This window comes from Podarcis liolepis (genome assembly GCF_965112155.1).
Source record: "Podarcis liolepis genome assembly, chromosome: 10".
Taxonomy (NCBI): domain Eukaryota; kingdom Metazoa; phylum Chordata; class Lepidosauria; order Squamata; family Lacertidae; genus Podarcis; species Podarcis liolepis.
The window spans coordinates 55,775,631-55,791,477 of NC_139562.1; the positions used below are offsets into that span (position 1 = coordinate 55,775,631).

The 15,847-nt window shown below is 48.2% G+C and overlaps 1 protein-coding gene across 1 annotated transcript in view; it reads left to right on the top strand.

Moving 5' to 3' along the window:
• The window catches only part of KCND2 (potassium voltage-gated channel subfamily D member 2), a 288,864-nt gene that overhangs the window by 141,492 nt on the left and 131,525 nt on the right, over positions 1–15,847 (top strand). The window lies entirely within an intron of this gene.

Here is a 15,847-nt window from a genome sequence, read left to right on the forward strand (position 1 = left end):
GCTAGTGCTATAGAAGTACTTTCCCCCTTAATCCTTCTCTATTAATATATATTAAATGTCTGCTATTTGAAAATCATAGGGCAGTGATTTTTTTTTATTTAGCCATTACTGAGCTGAAAGTACTATAAATTTAAAAAAAAATTAAAACACATACAGTTGAAAAGCAAACTGACAATTTCTAAATGGGCTTTCAGAATTCAATACAGTGCTACTTTGGGTTACATACACTTCAGGTTACATACGCTTCAGGTTACAGACTCCGCTAACCCAGAAATAGTGCTTCAGGTTAAGAACTTTTCTTCAGGATAAGAACAGAAATCATGCTCTGGCGGTGCGGCGGCAGCAGGAGGCCCCATTAGCTAAAGTGGTGCTTCAGGTTAAGAATAGTTTCAGGTTAAGAACAGACCTCTGGAACGAATTAAGTACTTAACCCGAGGTACCACTGTACTTAAAAAAATAAACAGCAGGCCAAATACCTTCTTGCTTCAACTAGACTAAAGGGACTATGGGTGACTGGGATATACATCTGTGTATATCCAGATGTTTTCACCTTTAATCAGATTTTGATATTTTGATCTCTTTAGAAAAGTTCAGAGATTAGTAAAAATATGTTCTAGAGCTGACCAGTTTAAACAGTTTGTTCCTGTTTCTTATCAGGCTGTGATTTGTGAACTGATTTTGAGGACTGAAGAGGGAGAGCAGAATTTTTCCCCCCAGATAAAATTGCATGGTAACAAGGGAGTGCAGTCAGAATTGTCTTCTGAGGTGTATGGAAGCACAGCTCATTTGCTAAACGTATAATTAAAAACATTTAGTGGGTTTGTTTCTCTCTCTTTTTTCCTTTTTAGATGCCTAAAATTATGCTACATTTAATTTCATTTAAACAAATATTTCCTTTACATTTTGTTTAAATTTGCCCCTAGTTTGTTCCAAACTCTTGGCAGCTTCAAAGACTCATCTGGATGCTTCTGGCGATGATGATTGAGATAAGACCCAGAAGGGAAAAGCATTGTGTAGGAAAGCCACCAACAGGTTGCATGCCATTCATGGAAACCCTGTCCACTAGGACACATGGAAAGACACAGGAAAAGGAGCAATTACCAGTGATGGACTCCAGATTGAAATCTGGCTTGCCTCATCTCACTTGTGCACATTTAAAAGTCATCCAGGAGTGGCTCTGAAAAAATGGTACATTGTGGGGTCACTCAACACAGATCTTTGTCTTTGACACAGCAGCTATCAGACTCCAGCCGGGGCATTTGAATGCTGTCTTAGAGAACATCGTCTAGATGTGCTGCATCTAAATTGTTGCTGTTTTCTCTTTGTGTATGTGTGTAAGGGCAACTCAACCAAGAATTGCTAAGCATATCTGTCAGAGCTGCTTGAAGATCCTAGCTCACACAGGATCACACTAGCCAGCGATCATTAAGTAAAAGTCTTTATTGAATTACAGTTTCCATTCTCACGCTGCTGCGCGCAACTCTACGTCTAGTAGCTAGATCGGCGAAGCTCCGTCTGAGTCTCCGCCCCGTGTGCACCAACTTAATATCCTAGCCTTGCTCCACCTTTTCCGCCTGACTGTCCTCCTCTGGGTCCCTCTACCCCCCAGGGTTTCTTCCTTCCGGGATTCTTCTGACGCTGACCCGGACCCTCCTGTCTCCTTGCGCCGGGCTTTAGGACCTGGCTCTCTTTCGGGGCTGCTTACTGCGCCGCCTTCCTCTGCATTTGAACTTGGCGCGCGCGCCCAACCTTCCACTTTCCTCTTAACCGTTTCTTCGCTCCCCGATGGAGGTGTGGCCACTCCTGACTCATGCCCTCCCTCCTGTGGTGAGCTGCCAGCGCTTCCCCCCTGGCTCCCTTCCTCTTCCCTGCTTCCTGGCGGTGACGCTGGTCCCGATTTCCAGCTGCTCTCCCCTGAGTCCCCTCTGGCTCTATCTTCCTGGGGTGCCCCCCTAGACTCCCCCCTTGCCCTGGCCACTGGTGCTCCTTTCTGTGAATCCTCTGATTCACTGGAAAGACTAGGAGATCTCGGGTCGTCGTCATCACTCATCTTTTCTTCTGCCTCCTCCCCTTCGCTCTCTGTTTCCTCCCTTGCCCGTGCCTCTGCTCCTAAACCCCTGACATCCATCCCCCCCTCAAAGCCCCCCATTCCCCCCTCCCCTCCTTCCGGTGCTGGAGCTGGGGGCTGCTGTTGCAAAGGGACGAACGTCGGATATCAGTCGCTTCCCGTGGCGGGCCTCCATCTGAAGTCTCGCGGGTCTTCCTCCCTGCTCTCGTCGACAACGGTCACCTCCGCTTCCATCTCTGTGCCGCCGTGCTCGAAACCAGGGTCGTCCCCGAAAACGTCCATGTCCGTCTCTCCCTCACTTCCTCCTGGCGGTGTTGCTCGTCCTGGGCCTTCCAGCCACCGTCTGCGGAACTGCTCCTCTGGTCTATCGTCCCACCAATACGAGGGTTCTGATGCAGATCCCGAGGGTGACCCCTCCGGGGAACGGACGTCTTGTGTCGGGTCCTCGTCCGAGTCGAACCCCCGGAAAGTGCTGGCCGAAAGCGTGGGCGTGAAAAGCCAGTCGTCGAAAAAGTCTGCTGGCATAGGTCTATGGGGAAAGAGGGCATGAAACTCGTCTTTGAGGAGAGGTTCGTCCAAGGCGTAGCCCGGCACCCAGCTGTTCGCACTGGCCGGGGTGCCCTCCTTGGCGAGAAAGTATTCTACCCCCTCTTCCCCCCATCTGGAGTCCAAAATCTCCGTGACTTCGTTGATGCGCTCCTTCTGTGCCACTCCCGCGTGCCCTGTTCTGTCTCTGACCGGACTCGGCGCTGTTCCGGGTTCCTGGAACCTGTGCGGTACCTTGTAGGGAGTGAGCACCGATCTGTGGAATACCGGATGCATTCTGGAACCCTCCGGAAGTGCCAGTCTGAAAGCTACCGGGTTGACCTGCTCCTCGACTTGGTAGGGCCCCAGTTGTTTATGCCCTAGTTTCTTCTTGGCCAACGACCTGGCTGGCACTGCGTGGGCTGCTAACCAAACCCAGTCTCCCACGTGGAGCTCTTCGCCAACCCTTCTGTGCTTGTCCGCTTGTACCTTGTATGCGTGTTTGGCCAGCTCCAGGTGGCGCCTCAGCTGATCGTGGACTTCCTGCAGCTCCGACGCGAACGCATCTGCTGTCTGCGGCTCCCCCTCCCCCCTTCTTTCCAGTCCCGGGAAGGTTCTGGGGTGCCTCCCGTTGTTGGCGAAGAACGGCGTGACCCCCGTGGACACGTGCTTCGTGTTGTTGTAGGCGAACTCGGCAAGCGGCAGGTAATCCACCCACGTCGCAGGCTGTTGATTTGCATAACATCTCAGGTACTGCTGCATGATGGCATTGACCCGCTCTGCTTGCCCGTTGGTCTGCGGGTGTCTCGCCGACGCCAGGTTGATCTTGACGTTCAGGAAGCCCATCAGCTTCTGCCAGAAATTCGAGATGAACTGCCGCCCCCGGTCGGACAGAATAGACCGTGGCAGACCGTGAACCTTGAACACGTGGTCTATGAACAGTTTGGCGGTTTGCTCCGCCGTGGCCACCTTAGCACACGGAATGAAATGCGCCATCTTGGAAAACAGGTCCACCACCACCAGCACTGCCGTCTTGCCCCTCGAGCTGGGCAGATCCGTGACAAAGTCCAGGGCCACCCTCTCCCAAGGTTCGACCGGAGTTTGCAGCGGTTCCAACAGTCCGGCCGGCGGTTTGTGCACTGGTTTGGCCCTCTGGCAGGTGTCACACCTCGCCACGTAGTCTGCGACCTCCCCTCTCATTCCAGGCCACCAGAAATCCCTGGCTACTAATTCCACCGTCTTCTCCTTGCCAAAGTGCCCGGCCGTGGGCGCGTCGTGCAGCTGCTGCAGCACCTTGGCGCGAAGGTCGTCTCCCGGCACGTAGATGGCCCCCTTACGGATGAGCAAACCATCTCGTAGCTGGAAACCGTCGGCCGCAGCCGTGCCCCTTTGCACCTCTGCCATCTTTGCTTGCGCAAAGGAGTCATCCTGCAACGCTCGTCGCACCGCCTCCAGGTCCACAGTGGCCGCGGCGCACGCCCATACTGTTGGTGCGAAGATGTGCATGGCGGCCGCTGGTGTTGCGTCCTCCAGATACTGTGGCTTACGGGAGAGGGCGTCCGCCATGATGTTAGTGTCCCCCGGGACATACTCTATGCGGAAGTCGAAGTTCGCAAAAAACTCCGCCCAACGTATCTGCCTCTGGTTTAGGAACTGTGCCGTGCGCCAGTGCTCCAGATTCTTGTGGTCCGTGCAAACCTGCACCGTGTGCTTGGCGCCGATCAGGAAGTGCCTCCACGCTTTGAACGCTGCATGAATGGCCAGCAACTCCCTGTCCCAGATGGTGTAGTTCTGCTCGGACTTGCTGAGCTTCCTGGAGTAAAACGCTGCCGGTCGCCACACCCCCTGCTGGTCCTTTTGCAGCAGGACCGCCCCCACGGCTCTGTCCGAGGCGTCTGTCTCCACCCTCATCGGCCTGCTGGGGTTGACGTGAAGCAGCTGCTCTTCCGACGCGAAGAGACGCTTGAGTGCCTGAAAGGACTGCTCCGCCTCCTCTGTCCAAACGAACTTCTTTTTCTTGGAGCTAAGCGTGTCTGTGATGGCCGCTGTCTGCATCGCGAAGCCCTTGATAAACTTGCGATAGAAGTTCGCAAAGCCGACAAACCTCTGGACCTCCTTCCGGTTGCGTGGACTCTTCCAATCCAATACCGCGCGAACCTTGGCGCTGTTCATGGCGAGCCCCTTGTCAGACAACTTGTAGCCCAGAAAATCCACCTCCGTCACGTCAAACTGGCACTTCTCCAGCTTGGCGTAGAGCCTATGTTGCTTTAGTCTGGTCAGCACTTCCTTGACGTGTCTGTCATGCTCCTGCTGCGATTCCGAAAAGATCAGGATGTCATCTAAGAAACAGACGCACGTCTTGTAGAGAAGTCCCGCCAACACGTGATGCATGAAAGCTTGAAAAACGTGGGAGCCATTTTGCAATCCAAAGGGCATAACTCTGTATTCGTAGGTACCCAGTGGCGTGAACATGGCCGTCTTCCACTCATCTCCCTCCCGCATACGAATGAGGTTGTACGCCCCTCGCAGGTCTAACTTGGTGAACACTTTTCCCTTCCGCACCTTCGCCAGGAGGTCGTCGATTCGGGGCATGGGGAAGTCCGACGGCTTGGTCCCATTGTTTAAAATGCGATAGTCCACGACCAGTCTTTTTTTGGGGCGTGTCTCGCTTCTTAACAAATAATACTGGGCTGCCCCCCGCTGCCTTGGACTCTCGGATGAAACCGCGCTCCAAATTATGATCTATGAACTGTTTGAGTTCCTGCAGCTCGTCCTCTGACATGGAATACAGTTTCCCCTTAGGCAGCGCCACCCCCGGCAGCAGGTCAATCTTGCAGTCATATGGTCTGTGAGGGGGCAGCCTGTCCGCCTCCTTCTCGCAGAAAACTTCCAAAAATTCTGCGTACTTGTGGGGAATCGCTTGCAGCGTGCCTAGCAGCAGCTGTGACTCCTCTTCCTCTCCTTCCTGCCGGGGCACGATGCAGTGTTCAGCACAAAAGGAAGAGCCGAAGATCAGCTGCCTCTGGTACCAAGCCAGCGTTGGGCTGTGCTTGTCCAGCCAACTCATTCCCAATACAATGGGCGTATCCGATAGTTGAGTGACATTGAAGCTGATGATTTCTTTGTGATTTCCAAGTCGCATCGCCATGGGCGGCGTCTGCTTCACCACTTGCCCCCCTAGCAACTCCCTGCCATCCACCGTGACAACCTGCAGGGGCAGTGTGGCCGGCAGCAACTGTATAGCGTGTTTGTCGACAAAGTCCTGCCCTATAAAGTCCGCATTGCTGCCTGAGTCAATGGTGATTGGCACGTCAGTGGTGATTCCATTGGGCAGCTGGAGAGATGCGGTGAGCCTCACCACTGGTTTGGGCGGGAGGGGGTTCACGGGCTGTAAAACCTCTGGGGACTGCGTCACTAACACGTCTGGCTGGGCCCCAGGGCCTCTTCCTCCAGCCAGACTGCGTCGTTTCCCTGCTGTGGTCCCCCTTGCTGCGGTGCTGCAGTCACCATTGCCGAGGCTGCAGTAAGCTTGTGGAGCCTCTGGGGACACTCTTTTGCCATATGCCCTGGCTCTTCACAGACGTAACACTTCCTGTTCCCTCTAGGAGGCTTCGCTTTCACTGCTGCCGGTGCTAGGGCTCTGGTTGCTGACTGAGCCCTTGCACCTCCAACCTCCATAGGTTCGGCTCCTCCTCCTGGCGGAGGCGTGGATTGCGCCCGCGCTGCTTCTCTGGGAAGGAAGGAGGGGCCCCTGGCTGGTTCGCGCCCTTCACGCCCTTCGTCCCTGCTCCACGGACGTCCTTCCAGCCTCACCCCCACTGCCAGTGCCCTCTGAACGACCTCCTGGGTGGTTCGGGGTCTCTCCCCCCTCGCGATCTCATCTTTAATCGAGTTGTGCAGCCCCTCCCAAAAGAGGTCTCTTACAGGAGCCGAATCTCTGTCCCATTCCAGGGCACTGACCAAGGCGAAAAAGCGGGCATGATACTGCCTGACGCTGGCCCTCCCTTGTCTCAGCCCATGCACCTCCTTCCGTGCAAGATCCACGTCAATACTTGATAAAAAACACCCATCCATCGCTTTAATAAAGGCATCTGCATTCTGGAGCGCTGGATCCTTATCTCTCCATAAATTGCGTAGCCATGCTTTCGCATCCCCATGCAAATGGGACATGATGAACCCCACTCTCTCTTGTTCATCTCTAAAGTCTTTATGCAGCAGTTGCAGTGCGCACAGTACGTCGGCTCTAAAGTTGGGATACTGTTGCAGGTTCCCATCGAAGTGAGAGACCAGCCCGCCTGTCCGTCTCGCCAACCCAATTCCCTCCTGCCGGGGTGTCTGCTTTGTCAGCACGTCTAACCTGACCTGGAGATCCCTGCAGGCGGCAGCTGCCTCCTCCTCTCTCTTCCTGGATGCGAGAGCCTCGGCGTTCAGTTGTGCCACTGCGTTTCTGAGTTCCTCTATCTGCTGCTCAGCCGTCATGTCGTCTGCCGTTCGTGAGCTCGCTAGTAGGCACCTGTTTCTCTCCCCTCCTCGAGGCTGTAGATGCCCACAATCGAGAGACGGAGCTTACTGTCAGAGCTGCTTGAAGATCCTAGCTCACACAGGATCACGCTAGCCAGCGATCATTAAGTAAAAGTCTTTATTGAATTACAGTTTCCATTCTCACGCTGCTGCGCGCAACTCTACGTCTAGTAGCTAGATCGGCGAAGCTCCGTCTGAGTCTCCGCCCCGTGTGCACCAACTTAATATCCTAGCCTTGCTCCACCTTTTCCGCCTGACTGTCCTCCTCTGGGTCCCTCTACCCCCCGGGGTTTCTTCCTTCCGGGATTCTTCTGACGCTGACCCGGACCCTCCTGTCTCCTTGCGCCGGGCTTTAGGACCTGGCTCTCTTTCGGGGCTGCTTACTGCGCCGCCTTCCTCTGCATTTGAACTTGGCGCGCGCGCCCAACCTTCCACTTTCCTCTTAACCGTTTCTTCGCTCCCCGATGGAGGTGTGGCCACTCCTGACTCATGCCCTCCCTCCTGTGGTGAGCTGCCAGCGCTTCCCCCCTGGCTCCCTTCCTCTTCCCTGCTTCCTGGCGGTGACGCTGGTCCCGATTTCCAGCTGCTCTCCCCTGAGTCCCCTCTGGCTCTATCTTCCTGGGGTGCCCCCCTAGACTCCCCCCTTGCCCTGGCCACTGGTGCTCCTTTCTGTGAATCCTCTGATTCACTGGAAAGACTAGGAGATCTCGGGTCGTCGTCATCACTCATCTTTTCTTCTGCCTCCTCCCCTTCGCTCTCTGTTTCCTCCCTTGCCCGTGCCTCTGCTCCTAAACCCCTGACAATATCTGATTGTGTGAATGATATGCATCTAGTAATATATCTGGCCACATGCTGGCCACATGACCCAGAAGTTGTATGCCTGCTCCCTCGGCCAATAAAGCGAGATGAGCGCCGCAACCCCAGAGTCAGCCACTGCTGGACCTAATGGTCAGGGGTCCCTTTACCTTTACCTAGTAACATATCAGCAAAAGTGGGTCTTAATCTGTCTTCACAGATACATGTTACTGAAGATGTGATTGTAGTTACTGCCGCAACTGAGCATGTGTTGACTTCTCATTGTGCATGTGAGTGACATGCAGCCTGACTATGGAGAAGCTATATCTAAACGTGTATCTAAAAGTATAAAATTGAGCTGTTCCGAGCAGAAAACATCACCAGCTTTTATACCAGTGTTTTATTAGGGTAACTTCCAGAACATTGGTTTTTTTCAGAAGCTATTCAAGTGTCTACTGGAACTTTAGGCTTGCATGATTGAAGTGAATTAAAATATTCTTGTCACTGGAGCACTGTAAATCCACTTAAAAAACAAACCAGACTTTTTGCAATTTGGAAAGTGATAGGGAAATGCACTCTAAAGTGTGGGATGAATCAATCATTAACAGGATTACTACTCCTTCTCCTGGAGGACTTTCATCAGAACATACAACTGGTCTATTATGCTTTCCTCCACAAGAGTGCAGCAACCTATATATTCTGTGGTTGTTTTGGGCAGCAATATGCTACTATCTTGTATTTTTTTTTTTTTTAAGTTTTAATCTCTCCTGTTCCAAGAGGCTCAGGGCAGGGAACAACTCTTCTAAAACAAATTAGGTTTTATTAATAATACCCCACCTTTCACCAATGAGGTCTCAAGGATGTTCATAAACGGACAAAATTTAATACAATCCATTGAAACCTATGGCAAAACATAAAAAGAACACATCATTAGCAGGGCAGGGTAGGCATGAGGGCTTAACAGGAAAAGAATGATAGTGCAGCCACTGAACCCACTAATACAGTCCCCCCTCCACCCAATTCCAAGTACAAGGTACCTCAAGTTACATATGCTTCAGGTTACAGACTCCACTAACCCAGAAATGGTGCTTCAGGTTAAGAACTTTGCTTCAGGATGAGAACAGAAATCATGCTCCGGCGGCGCGGTGGCAGCGGGAGGCCCCATTAGCTAAAGTGGTGCTTCAGGTTAAGAACAGTTTCAGGTTAAGAACGGACCTCTGGAACGAATTAAGTACTTAACCCGAGGTACCACTGTATCTTACAATAGTTACATTCTTAAGTTGGCTTACGCATCTAGGACCACTAGAATTTGGTCTTGTATCATTTGTAGAAGGTGTGCATTGTCAAGGTTTAGGGAACTTCTAGGAGAAAGGATGTCCACAATTGGACACAAGGATGTCCACAAGGTTTGCAGGACTCATGTTGTTTTAGTATTAAAATCACTGATACAGTGGGCTTTAGCAAATGCAGCAGAAACAAAAAAGCTGAATTATGCCTAGACAGAACAACGGGTCCATCTAGCTCAGAACTGTCCACGTTGACTAGCAGTTGCTCTCCGGGATTTCAGACAGGGGTCTCTCTCTCAGCCCTACTCGGAGATTTCAGGAATTGTGTCTGCAACTTTCTGCATGCAAAACAGATGCTCTACCACTGACCTTTGGCCCTTCCCAAAGTGTATATTGTGCAATTGTTAAACTTTCAAAAGGAGCATTTGCAGTCAGCATGTGAATAAGAGCTCCAACTGGATCCAATGCTAAAAGAATGGACCAGCTTTCTCATCAGGTGGAAATGGTCAAGAGGTACCCCTACCTGAAAATCTATATTTAAGAGTGAATCCAAGAGCTAACCGAATCCATGCATCTGTTGAATATGGCTCTTTCTCACGTGCCTTCCAATCAACACTACATTTTGAGATAAATAGGCTTATTAGTTTTGTCTGTCAATAGATACACATCTGGGGTTGATACGACAGCAGGAAAGTCCCCTCTACAAATGCTTCCTCTTTTTGGTTCGTCTCAGTAGCCTTTCCTAATGAAAACCATGAGATATAATGTTACCAACAGGACCTGAATAGCTTGTGTAATGATTGCTACACATTACCTTTGGTAACTGTATCAACATCAGTCATTGAAAAACACAGTCTTTAAAACATTCTGACTGGTTTATATGCTTGGCTGCACGTTCAGACTTCCATTTAGCCAAGTCATTTAGAGCTACTAATTGCTATCAGGAGGGGAGGAAAACCTGTCCGAGTGTGCCTTTTTGCAGTTGACTTAATATTGCATCATACTTTGTTAATGTAGTATTCAGTAAGCTCAGGCAAACTTCAGCAAGGTACATTTCAGAGGGTCAGGGTGGGGAAACACCTTAGAAACAGTAACTGTGTATCTTGGGTGGAAATTTTTGGAGCATTTGAAACCAATCCCTTCGTGACAACTTACAGCTATGACATTACAGGGCAGATTCTTGCCTAATTTAAAACAATGAATGCATTCTGTAGAATTTAAATGAGGCCGGTGTTCACTCATTAGGATGCAGGTCTGGCATGTAAATCCCCCAACCAAATCGCTCTCTAATGGGGCTCCATGCTAGAATTACTAAAAAAAAAAAAAAAATTCTACAAAAAGAAGCCCTTGTTACAAACGATGCTCATTTGTATTGCACATGTGTTCCAAAAGTAGTTGAGGGACATCCCTGGACTATAAATATATCAAGAAGATTGTTGACAGTTTAAGCTGCCAAGCAGCTGATAAAATGTTGCCTCCCTAATCTAGGGCTGCAGGGGATGCTGCTTTGACTTTAATTCAAACTAGTTCTCAAATAGGGACCTTTCAAACTATTAGCGTTTCCTAAATAGAACTGCTGTGAATGGGGAATGGGAAATGAGGGAAGTAATTGGGGGGGTGGGTTAATTTTAATTTTTAAATGGTAAAACTGTTTAGCAATGCAAGGCATTTTATGCATATTATGATCCTGAAATCAGGCACTCCACCAGTTATTATTTTTTTGTAGAAGTAGGCACATGTTTTGAGGCAAAAAAAATTGACAATAATGTGATAGTTCTGGCCAGTGGCAGCTGGTGCTCATCAGTCCTAGAGGAGCTGCTAGGAGGTCATGGGAGTGGAGCAAAGGTATTCTGGTTTTCACCACATCTTCCCTCCATGCAAAGCTACCATGGAGGTCATGGGAGTGGAGCAAAGGTATTCTGGTTTTCACCACATCTTCCCTCCATGCAAAGCTACCATGGACGCTTAAGCATTGTAATATTACAAAAAGTAAGCACCTAACTGAACTGAAATGTGCCTTGCTTTGGTTCGGAAGGCATCCCAACGCTCACTGTTGCTTCTTTGCTGGGGGAAAAGTGTGACCCACTCACACCTATTCTGGTTCTCTCTCTTCACCTCCTTCCTTCTCTGCTTTTTTCCCAAGTCACTGTGGTTTATAAAAGACGGCAAAACAAATCCTTGACTCTTAAACACTTTGTTTTCAAGGCCTAAAACGTTTAGTCGTGTCCGACTCTTCGTGACCCCATGGACCAGAGCACACCAGGCACTCCTGTCTTCCACTGCCTCCCGCAGTTTGGTCAAACACATGCTGGTAGCTTTGAGAACACTGTCCAACCATCTCGTCCTCTGTCATCCCCTTCTCCTTGTGCCCTCCATCTTTCCCAACATCTGGGTCTTTCCAGGGAGTCTTCTCTTCTCATGAGGTGGCCAAAGTATTGGAGCCTCAGCTTCACGATCTGTCCTTCCAGTGAGCACTCAGGGCTGATTTCCTTAAGAATGGAGAGGTTTGATCTTCTTGCAGTCCATGGGACTCTCAAGAGTCTCCTCCAACACCATAATTCAAAAGCATCAATTCTTCGGTGATCAGCCTTCTTTATGGTCCAGCTCTCACTTCCATACATCACTACTGGGAAAACCATAGCTTTAGCTATATGGACCTTTGTTGGCAAGGTGATGTCTCTGCTTTTAAAGATGCTGGCTCACCATTTAAAGAGTCTTTAATGATCACATCAAAAGAACAAAACAGCCATTCTCGGAATAAAAGTGTTCCCAATTAAGGATTCTGGCAACCACCCTGTTTTTTGTGTTGCCACCTTATCTGCTCTACGTGAGCTTGGACTGATAGGCTGGCTACTTTCTAGCGAGAGAGAATCTGTTAGCTCTCTCCCTTCCTGTTCTTTGCTGTTCACCCCCCAGTTCTTCCTAACTTTTGTCTTCAGAACTACGTTCCTCTCCAAACCAAGTCTCTAAATCTATCCTCCTCCTCTGCTCCTGGGCATCTTCAGGATCCTGGTCAGGAGCAGGGGGAGGGGGAGGCTCCCACCATTCCTCATCAGAGCAGTACTTCTCAGCCTGGTCTCTGACACCAGCAGAGCATGAGACTCCTAATCACAAGGCTGTGCATTCAAGCCCCACATTGGACGAAAGATTCCTGCATTGCATTGGTTTAGACTAGATGGCCCCCGTGGTCCCTTCTGACTCTGATTCCATGACTTATGTGCATGTGTAAGTGGAGTTGGGATCATGCCTATTGGCAACACTGGTTGTCGGTTCAAAGAAGGGCTTATTCAAGATGCTATTAATAGGGTCCTCTCTTCCTTCCTGGCAATTGCATACATGCCCTCCTACTGGGTCAAGTCCCCATCCCTGCCCAGAGAGAAAGTCAGTGTATAGGCAGTGAAAGCTGCTGTTCCTTTTGCCCAATCCATTGTTTTCTGACGCTGTCCCTCCTGGCCAGAAAAACACAGCAGTTGAGCAGATGACAATTACTGTATTTTCGCTCTATAAGATGCACTTTTCCCCTCCTGAAAAGTAAGGGAAAATGTGTGTGTGTCTTATGGAGCGAATGCAGGTGGAAGGCTCTGCTTAGCGCTCCCTTTAAAGAGCTGCGTGGAACGTGTGTGCGGCTCTTGGGGGCTTCTCCCTGAGGAGGGAGAAGGGCTGCCCTTCTCCCTCCTCAGAGAAATGCCCCCAAGAGCCGCACACACAATCCGCACGCTCTTTAAAGGGAGTGCGGCTCTTGGGGCCTTAGCCACGCGCAGCCTCTCCTGGGTAGGGAATAAAGGCTCCACTTGCCCGGGAGATCGCTGCACTGTGATCCCGTTGGCTGTCCTGGCTTCTGGGATTCAGAATATTTTTTTTTCTTGTTTTCCTCTTCCAAAAACTAGGTGCGTCTTATGGTCTGGTGCGTCTTATAGAGCGAAAGATACGGTACAAAGGAGTAGCATTAAGGCCATAGGTTTCTGATGATAGCAGCTGGCTCCCTGTTGAGATGTAGGTCTCAGAAAGTGTAATGATGAAAATTCCTAAGTGTTGGCAATAGAAACATGTTTCGTTATTAAGGCTCAGTGATCCCTGATTGGATTTTGTCCCATGATGTTGTACAGAACATCATGTAGCCCAGGCATGGCTAAACTGTGATCCCCAGATGTTTCTGGACTCAAACACCCATCAGTCCTAGCCAACATGACCAGTAGCCAGGATTGATGGGAGTTGCAGTCCTGCAATATCTGGAGCGCCGCAAGCTTGTCAACCCTCAAAATAGTTTGAGGCTAGTTCTCTGCTGTATGAATAGAAGTAGATCATGTGAGACTCCTTGTCATAAGTGATTCCCCCAAAGGCACTCAGTGGCTGAATAACAGCCATATAAACACAGGACAAAGCAGATAAACACAGTATAAAACAGAATGTTAATGCAGTAATTCCAAGCTACTGACGCAGAAGTAAGTTCAATTTAAATGTGTACTTCAAGATGAGCATTAAGGATTATGATGTTTAAAATGAATGAATAACGCAATGGAAATACTCAGAACGGCTTTTCATTTGCAAACTTGTTTTTGAAATAATTGATGGACCTTCTATAATATGTCTCTCCCAAATATCTGCTGAAGTTTAGAGATTGATTGATGACATTATTTAAATTTTAAGAATGAAAGAATTTAGGACTTGGAAAGCACTGCTTAGTAAAATCTCACTCTGCCAAGTAGAGCCAAGAAGCAATGTTTGTTGTGTCTGGTAACACCAACACCAATTTAACCTTATACCACTCAAAGATTCTAGCTGCACTGCTAATGGAGTTACTCTAAACTAGACCTTGAACCAGTGGCATCAGTTTCTGGCTTGTGATCACCAAGAGCAACATTTTAAAGTTAATGGTGATATTCCAGTTTACAGGTTTTCACTTGGCTTGTTCCAGCTAGACTATAATAATGAATATGGTAAAGGGTAATAAAGAGCATAGAAATAGTAATACTTGAAAAGGTCATTATGATTTCTCTTCAAAGTGTTGAGTTACATTCATTTGGAATTGCCTGTTATAAATATATTTCTCTTGGCATGTACACAAGATCTAATATACTATTTATATTAGATAGTCCTTGCATTTCAATAAAGTAATTTTGCTGAATGACTTGCCTAGACAAGTATGTCTCTCTTTACATTTTAGACTTATAGCTAGTCAACATTTGCTGGGTATATTTCTATCTCCTTCAAGGCCAAGTGTGTCCTGACCCAAAACCCTTAAAGGAATTTCTAATGTACAGTAAGAACTAGTGTCTAGTATTACAAGTAAATGTTTATCCTTTCAAGAGCTTGGGACTTCTTGGGACTCAGTCCCAAGTTTTAATTTTAAACGTGAGCAACTCTTGAATATTAAATTTTCTAATTTGGAGGCAGCAGAATTATTACCTATCTCCTTGGAGCATGTGAGGGTTCTTCTTTACTTTGCTAAGACAGATATTCCAAAACTTATTGGGGGGGGGGAATACTTAAAACACTTTTTGCATTTGTATTTATGGACTTTGGGATTAGACCCCTGATGCCTACCAAGAACATTTAGGAAAATTGATAAAAGCCATGCTAGTTCTTGCTATTCTAATTTCAACCTCATTGACTGCTAAAATAGTCTTCTGGGAAGACTGATATCAATTTGCCCTTGGGATTCATTTGAAATTAAAATCTAGTGGTTTTTATTAATATTTATAACTGTCTATTTAAACATGAAACCTGTGTATAGGAAGCATGCATTAAAGTGGAATACTGTATCTTTATCCACAAAAGTTCCTGAGGTCCATTTGCTTGTAGTTAAATGACAAAATTCAAGGCAATGGTCATATGTTGGAAGCCAAATTGCTGCTGCTATCAGAATCCAAGAAGGATAGATCTTTCCCCTGTAGAAATTGTAAACATCAGGGTGTGAAGCTTTCAGGCTTTTGTTTGGTCCATCTACAGTACAGACTAGACCTACTAATTCTCAGTAGAATGGTTATTAAGGATGGTCACAGTGGGTTCACCTTTATGAATTACTGGGACTCCAGTGTGGTAGATTATTGTTTGGTTTTCCAGTTATAAAACCTTTTATATAGGCTTTAGAACCAAGAGTAATAATCAGCCACTGGTAAAAACAACAAAAAAAACAACAACGCTGTTGACTCCAGAGCTTGGTGTGGGGTTAATCCAATCCCTTCAAACTAACACTGCAATTGAAGGTCTACGGAAGATAAGGAAGAAATGATCAGCTAACCTAAAGCAGCCTTGCTGGCATTAAACTGAACTCTCTTTCAGCAGCCGTTAATATCTATAATACAGTCTGAAAAACCTCCTGTTATTATTGAGGCATATGAGGAGCCTATGTCTTCTCTAGGAGGTCATGACACTAGATTTAAACGCCTCTTGCGGGAATTTTGGCCCAAATTGCTTTGGCCCAGTGCTTTGATGTGGGGCTCTGCTCTGTGAAAAGGGCATTGATATGCCTATATTTGTTAGAGAGAGTCCAGGTTATGTTTCTTCTGGAGGTATTATGGCCATCAAATCTGGCATCCATCCATAGCCTTATCTTCTGTAAGTTTAATTCCTTTTTAAAGCCCAATAAATGGTTGGCTGTTGCTACATCTCATGGAGGCAAATAGAATGTAACTGTGCACTCTGTAAATAA